We start from the raw sequence: 9,113 nt of genomic DNA on the forward strand, positions 1-9,113 counted from the left end.
GGTTCTGAAAACTATGATAATTGTTATACAAGATATTGTAAGTTAAGCGATAAATATAACGATAATAATATCGTGCACTTCAAATATTGTAATTTTAGAAGTATACATATATGTAACATTAAATTGTTACGGCTTCAAACATACGTTCACTTAAGATTCGATTTTGTAATTATTCTCTCCTAACAATTTTGGTATATATTTCTTAAGTTCATAAGTTTTATGTAAATTAAAAACTGAAAACAATGTATAGAGAGTTACTAAGGTCTGTGGGCTTGTGTCTAGAGCGCATCAAATAAAACGTGAAATGAATGTCAGCCGGTCTCGAGAGAGTTGACGCGTGCACGCCGCGCGTCATGCCTATCGCAAATAGATTAGTTTATGCACTCTACGCAGATAGACAGAATGGTATCGATTAACGCTAAACCCCTTTCGATTTTCTACTTACTTACCATAAGCAACATAAAAATTATTAACATTTTTCTAGTGAGCTCGACTATTATAGTTAAACTATTTTCAACAAAACGATTTTTGAAGGCAATTGAGGATTAAGTTAAATTTAATTTATAAAAGTCATCTATTACAATAACGTTTTCTTTATATAAAATTGTCCGTCATCCTTCTACGTAAATATTCTATAAGAGCTGTCCAATGTCTTTAGCAAAAGAAATGTCCAATCAATGTTTTATGAATAAACAAGATTAGGCCTATTACTAGCACTACTAATAGGCTTTACGGAACCAAAGGATCAACAGGAAATGTATAAGTTTCAAAGAATTTATCATCATATTAGGCACATTTTTTGTAAAATTTACCTATTCGACAGAAGTAAAGCTTCACGATAGTTTTCATATTTAAGTTGGACTTAACCTTTATAGACTGAGAACACGCTGTACGACATTTAATGATATCGATAAACCTTTTTTAGTTGAACGATTATTATTTTTTTACGCAATTTTCAACATGGAATTCTAGCACAGATCTAATAGTTTATCGACGTGTGCCTAATATGTAGTTTTACTTTTTAATTCAATTTCCCATTTGTATTGGATACACTATCGCCAACAATTAACAGTGAAGCGGATGTCATGTAACCTTTGTTCAATGGACTGAAATGAACGTGAAGGCCATGCGACTTGTCAATTGACTTTAAATTTAATATCCACTTTAGATTGAACTTTTCGTTTCAATACTTAAGAACTTAACAAAGGTCATAAATAAATGGTTTTTTGGATCGGAAGCCATTTATTGTCAAATCATCGATTCGATTTTACGCGAGCATCAGAATGACTGTACAAAGTGACAAATCAGCTTTAAAATACGATCAGCATTTAGAACTATTTAGTACCTTTGTTAAAATATTTGGTAGCTAAATCATGAACAAAAAAATTAAATTTTAAAATGGCCGGTCATTCCTACGTCAAGATGGCCGGCCATTTATAATTTTCGCAAAAACGTTCCTTATTGTTCATTTAGTTTTGCCCGATCATTTAGTACCTTTAAGTACCAAATTTTTAATGCCCTTTACTCAACAATGGGGCATTTACTGGCTTTTACTCTTTTACTTTGTTAATCAAATCGACGCAATGGTAATTTAAATAACAATAAAATGTAATTTAATTCTAAGTTACGTAAAAACTGCAGTCTTCTTGTTCTTGTTTACGCTTGACGCTGTTACAAAATGATAAGGATTATTAGTGGCTCTAATGAAGATTCTAATAATTATTTCTTTGTTATCATAAAAAAATTTATTTCACAAATGTAATTAAAAACCGTCTACTATTCTAGAATGTACGATTTTATTTAAACAAAATTTTTGCAACAATTTATTTTTAAATAATTTGATTAAATAAAAAAAAAATATAATCTCATATAAAATTAAGAATTTTACTTTGCAGTTTAATTTTAAAGCCACTATTTTTTTCTGGACAGAAAGGTAAAATACAAATTAATTAATTATTGTCACGACTTGTAATTTGTCGAATGTATTCAATTATGTTATTTACATTTTTAAGAGTAAATGAGTGAGTAATTTACATCAATTTGTATGATTTGTTGATCTATTTTTATAAAGGCCAATTCGAGGTTTTCCTAAAATCAGTTTCACTTTGGAATGCTTAATGATGCTTAATATGTAGGTACATATATAACAGCGTAATTAATTACGGTAACATACCACAATCACAACTGACGATTATTCGTTTCAAAACTTATAAACTTTTTCTACTACCGTTACAAAATCTCTCGATCCCTTTTTAAGCCCTATTATTTTAATATTACAAAGTTAAATATATAACATACATGAAAACTCAGTGTGCACTTCCACGATAATCTGAAAAATATAAGTCATCATTATATGAAAAATGAAAGCTAAACGTTAACCAACTCGATATATATTTTCGTGTATCCATATAAATTACAAACAATTCAGTACTCTTTGAGATGTTTAAAACTAAATGGTATTAATTAATATACGATCAGACAACTATTTATTTTACATACCACCTTAAAAATACATTCTCAAAATTATTTTTGACTCCTTACTAAACCAAGCAAAACGGCGTAACGGTTGTCACGAAACGGTTACCTTCGAAACTTGTTTCTCACATAGGTTTTGTTGCTATAACAAAATCAACCCATTTTTAAACATATACCGACTGTCTAAATTTCGTTGTAAGGCAGCAATTTCATCGTGTTTGCAAAATCTCTCCCTTACTCTGAAACAGGAGAGCTATCTTTTCTCCTTACCTATCAAAGTCGGATCAATTGCTTTCAATACAAAAAACATACACACGCGTACATACACACACACACACACACACACTTACCGATGATATGTTTGCAATATATATGATATGTTTGCAATATATAATATGTTTTAATATTTCAGTTCTATTTACTTTCTTATGATTTGATACGATGTATAAAATTCGTACCACTGTAATTACTACCGCTGCATCGATCAGTGGGATTGGGAGCCTGGTAATCTGTAAACTAGTATGGATACTAGTCCCTCAAAAAGGAAAGTATACTTTGTTAAACAATTTTATATAATAGATTAATGAACTGACCTGTAAAAATCCCTTTATGTCTAACATACCATTGTATAATATCATTTTATTGCATTTCATAATCTTGAGATTTTTAACATTTGGTCATATTTATAAGGTAACTTATAGTTATTGGGATAATGTTTATTAAGTCTTCTATAATACATATATGTTATCCTTGGATTTGATGAGATGGTTTTTGTTTTTAATAAAAGAGCACTGTAACAATATTAAACGAGAATGATTACATTTTCTCGATTTAGCATAGTTTCTAAGACAAAATAAATTATATATATCGTTTTTAGCCCCTTTCCTAGTAGAATATCTTATGCTGAAAAATAACTTTATGCTTTTTTGAAATGATATAAAATTTTATTTATCTATTTTTAAAGTTTACATAATGTGATTGCTTTCAATAGAATTGAGTTAGCTTCCCGTACTGCTTTCATCAAACCTTTCGCAATCATGTAATATTTGTTTTATATACCAGATTAACATTAGTATCTTTATTACTTTATATATTTTTAAATATTGTGTAGTTACATATTTTATACATAAAGTTATTAAAAACATGGAGATTTACTAAACGAGGACTGCTTACAATTGTTCGAATTTTTCTCTTTACCAAATAAAAATAAACGCAATGTATTTTATAAAATGAATTGATTCCATTAATTACTTTATTAGTTACTTAAGACATTGTAAAACACGAAGATTTTTTTAAATAATTTTATATGCAAATTGAATTATTTTATTTTCCTTAGCATTCCGCGTATGTTTTGAAGGTTGCGACCGTTAATATAAAATGTTGTAATGGCTTTTACACATCCATTTAAAGTCATTATGAGGTATAATTTTAAAATTCAACCTAAGGCGCTGGAATTTCTAAGCCTGAAGCTTAATTCATTTATTGAGTTACCCTTAACCAATCAAAGTTATAAAGCAACTGCAATTTTTATTCTTTCTAAAGTATCAATTAAATGAAGCACATAACAAGTACTCAGCAATAAAGGTAATATGACAGAAAACTCGCCAACGACTCGTGCGCATTAAAATTCAAACCGAATGGAGTCCAAAGGGAATACTGTATAAGAGGCCAGTTTAACCGAATTGTTATCCGTGGGGTTTAATTATGTCTTTGTAAAGGAAAGAAACAGAATTATTCATGACAAAAAACCTAAGGGAGGCCTTGGAAGAATTGCGTAGGCTTGATAAGGAGTCGAAAATATCCCATACTCTAACTGACAGAGCGCGGTCTACCTTGATTTAAAATCTTTACAAAATAAATTATATAATTTTTATGAACTAGTTTTCTTTTAGGTTGACAAAGAAATTAATAAAAACGAAATACCGATGCACCAGTTTAAGGAAACAATAAAGTATAAGACCGTCTCGGGAAAATCGTGAACATCGTAATACAGATCTCAAAGATATTGTAAAATTTCCATGCCGTAAACTTGCACCATTTCCCCTCTCTCGGTTCCAGTGATTTCTTCTTAATATTTTATTTACGAGATTAAGCCGGTCTCGCAGCCGGCGCATCGTTAGAGCCTCTTTTGTCCATTATGCCACTTTATGATACTATTTCGCACGGCAACTTTCACAGGCGAATAAAATTGTTGACAGTCCCACGTCGGTTCGCGAGAACTTACGAAATTGTTTTTTTTTTACCAAATGAGGGTCCAACAAGCTTAGATAATAAATAAGAAGTAATGTGCGAAATATGTCGGTGAGCTCAACATTAACTTTACCTGAATTAGATACGAGATTAAAACAAAGTTATTGAAGAATGTTCCTTTTTATTTTAAATATATCTACAAATCGAACATTAAATCATGCTAGATAAATATAGTTACGAAAGTAATAAATGACCTGAAGAAAGTTATTTTTATTTTATAAAATCACTTAATATGATAGTCGGCTAATAACAAAATTCAAGAACCTTTATATCTACAACAGCGGTTTGTTCAATTTTCAAATAGCCTTATTCAAATTTAAGGTGGTTCCACTCTTAAGCCTTATATATTGCAGTGTCCATCTGACTCCTGACAAATGGCTTAGAGACGTGGCTTGCAACTATCTTCCACTTTTACGACGCGACTCAAGTGAGAGGCAACCGAGTTTATACTTCTTACATATTTATAGGTATACAGCGCTATAAGATAGCACATAGCCTGCATTCGAAGAAAAGTTAAGATTTTATAACGTCTATAAAAAATGTTTCTCAATAAAAATGTAATAATATGTAAATAATATAACTATAAAAGTTTTACTTTATATTATCTTTGGAAATATCTCTAAATTTAAAGAGATTCCTTGGAATCATATAATATCAGCTTATTTATTTATTTGAAATACGAAGGAAATACATTTAATCCATCGAGTTCAAATCAATCATCACTTTATCTCTTTACACTTAGACTGTTGTTCGAGAAATAGCATTAGGAACTAAACGCAACTAATTCTACAAATCAGGAAGAACGCCATTGGGGTCTTAAATTGTTCAAACTAAAAGCACTTTTAGTATTTGATATTTTTTCAATTTATTTGTATTAAATTTTACGTATTCTTATAACATATTTATAACGTACCATTATTACCTTTAAAAATTATATTTTTATTTCATTATTTCAAATATTAAGCATCCCTTACATCGCCAATGTACCACCAACCTTGATAACTAATATCCCTTGTGCCTGTAGTTACGATGTTCTACAAACCAGAATACAACAATACCTACTAAGTGTTGCATTTTTGTCGTAGAATATGTGATGCGTGGATGATACCTACACAGACGAGCTTGGACGTCGAGTAACAATTTAACTGTTTCGTAAATATTTTTAAACGAATTAGTTCTTAATTGTCTTCTTGTACTCACTTAAGATGCCCAACGTTCTATGTGTAATTCTTTGATTTTGGTTGATAAACATTATCATTATTTATTATTATTACTTGTATATTACTAGCGTATGACTCCATATTTTTAAATGTTAATTAAAATAAAACGTATTCTTTTTTTAGTGAAACGAATATGTTCCCATCTTATATATTTTATCTGTCATGTTTCAGCCCAATAACATTGTTTTGCGTATAAATATTTTTAACGTTGATTCATTACGTTTTTTTTTCATATAACACATAATTAAATGTATATTTTATACTGTACGGAGCTCCAAAATAGAGTATTGATATATAGATATATAAGACGTCAACCGCATTTGGAGTCGTTTGAAAGCATTAAGAAAGACAATTCTATATTAAAACTGTAACTTGTAAGTTAATATAATTTATATAAAATACTGCCCGTCTCGACTTCGTACAGCTGAAATAAGAAATTTATTTATTATTTTTACTTTTTAATTAATATTATAAGCTATTAATATTCATCGATCTATCCGATCCGACAATTTACTATTTTTACTATTATATTAATATAATTTGGAGTACACGTAGTTTATATATTTTTCTCTATTATATTTCTTTCTTATATTTTTGAATTAAGAACAAGCAAATTATAACATGTAGAACTACCTTTAATATCGAAATAAGTTCTTAGATTAAAAACAAAAATGTTGGTACGTTACAATTTTAGACAAAATTGTACAAATTAAACAGGTGGACACGTAATAAACAAAAATTGAAACGACAATTGGTAATCAGTAAACACTTAAACGTCAGTAGCACAAATAATAATGATTACCAAAAAATTATTCCCCTAAATTTAGGGTTCAGTAAATGGAATTGAAATAACAATAAAATTAGAGTCGAACACCGACAACATTCCGCCCATGCGCTTAGCTATGGTCCCAGGCCGATAAATGGGCCAGCTAACCATACTATACCATATTCCGTTAAAGTTTCGTCAACAATATGTTAAAATGTTAATTGCAAAATACACTTTATGAAAATACATTAAGGTCTAAAATTCTAGATGAAAATATGTACCCGTAATTTACAGTTAATATCGAATATATTAAGTATTTCTATTGCTAAACTCGAAATACATGAATTTGAACCTTATTACTTTCATAATAAGATACGGTATTTATATACGAAACAAAATTCTACTGTGCAAACTAGTGAAGGAATAATTTTGGGGTGTATAATCGATTATGTTTTATTATATCTCGTTACACTCGGGATCATAGACGGAGACTTGAAGGGATGATGTCGATTGTTTGTATAAAATATGTTACTATTGTTTAATATATTGGGGATATCGCTCAGATGCGAAAGCGCTTTTTTAGCAATTCCAATTGTCTAAATATATTGAAATTATTAAAAAGAGTAAAATGTAACGATTCGTCGATTAAAGTAACAGAAAACTTAAAGATTAATATTCATCTTTAAAATTATTTATTATACGTAAAAAAAATATTGAATAAAAATAAATATCCTAAAAGTAGTATATATAACATTTCAAAATAAGATAAAAACATCATTCGTTTAACCCTTCAAAAGAGATTTTGCATAAAAAGCATTACGTCACAATTTATTATCACCACACAAAAACCTATATCATAAGCCAATCGTATCGCGAACCAAAAATAAAAGTAATCTGACGTCACCTGACAATAAAAGGCTAGCAACACCAGAGTGCAAAGCCGAGATCAAAGAGAGGTCGACTAAATCCATCTAAGTACATTATTTTACCCGTAAAATGCCTGCATCTGTTGGTTTTTTTGCTATTAGATACAAATAAGCATTGATCCCGATGGTCACCCCTCTATTGAAACGTAAAGGCTATTGTGCAAATCCGTACTCTATTCTGTTATGAATTAAGCACAAAATATGTTATATTACAAAAATGTGTGCAAATCATTGCATTATCAACTTTGTACAAAAGTGAAGTAAAGTGTTTTTTAGCGTACTGCTAATATATTTATATCGCCCAATGGGTCAAGACTTTCCCTAATTCAATTTCTACTTGTACCCCTGATCTGATTATTTTCGGTGCAGCGGCTGTCGTTTCATTCTTACTTACTACGATACGCATTTAAGCTGTGACGTGCTGTCTAACAAATGCTTGGTAGAAAGTAATAGTTAAACTTAAGCTTAATTATGGTTACACCTTACTTACCTTACTTTTTAATTCATAATATAACAGTATTTTAAAGTTGTTGGTGAATCTAGGTGATATTTGTAACTATTTTTTTTTTGCATTAAAGCCTTAAATATATCAGTTAAAAACTAAAAATAACGTACCGCACAAATATGCTGTTGAAAACTAATAGATTACCTGATTATTCAGTAACCGATACCTATCGAATTCAATATAAGGAACATTAAAAAAAATTTGTGAGAAAAATTCACGCCGGTATCAGCAGCAATTATACAAATTTTTAGATTCGAATTCGAGTATTAGTAAGAAGTTATAGCTTAGCCAATTCAATTGAATTATATATAGGTATGTGTACTTGGTAATGTAGGTGCTAATAATTGTAATATTTGTTAAAGGCAACTTTTATTAAATATTTTTCGGAATCATTTCCCTAAAAAGTTTTTCCTCTGCTAAAAACCAAATAATAACGCGCTAATCCTGTATAATATCATGTGTATCTTATATCTTCTATTTTATTTCTTTTTGTTATATTCTTATCGGACAGGTGTTAAGTATCCTTAATTTTTTTTACTCCTGATAATATGTTTGCAAAATCATGATGTACGGTTGAGTAGTTAAGACGTGATCCGTGCAAACAAACTCAAGCGTAACAACTGTCATATATAAGATTATATTATATTGTGAGATAGAACAGATCACAATATATATTTTTGTTTTACCATCTTAAAGATTGTATATAATCGGTAACCTCAAGACAGAACAAACTTTCTAATCCTCGGAGTAAGCCCCGGGCATATTTGCGAGCCAAAAATAAAAACAACATTTGCACAAGCCAATAGAGTACGCAATAAAAAATTAATTACATTTTTAATCTACAAAAACGTGCGCAGAACGTGGATTACAGTGAATAAAAGATATGGAAGAGACCTCCGAGATAAATTGTATTTTCATTCAATTGAGTTACTTTTAAGATTTTTATACTATAGGGACAATAGGTTATATAA

This window comes from Nymphalis io, chromosome Z (genome assembly GCF_905147045.1).
Source record: "Nymphalis io chromosome Z, ilAglIoxx1.1, whole genome shotgun sequence".
In the NCBI taxonomy this organism is placed as follows: Eukaryota; Metazoa; Arthropoda; class Insecta; order Lepidoptera; family Nymphalidae; genus Nymphalis; species Nymphalis io.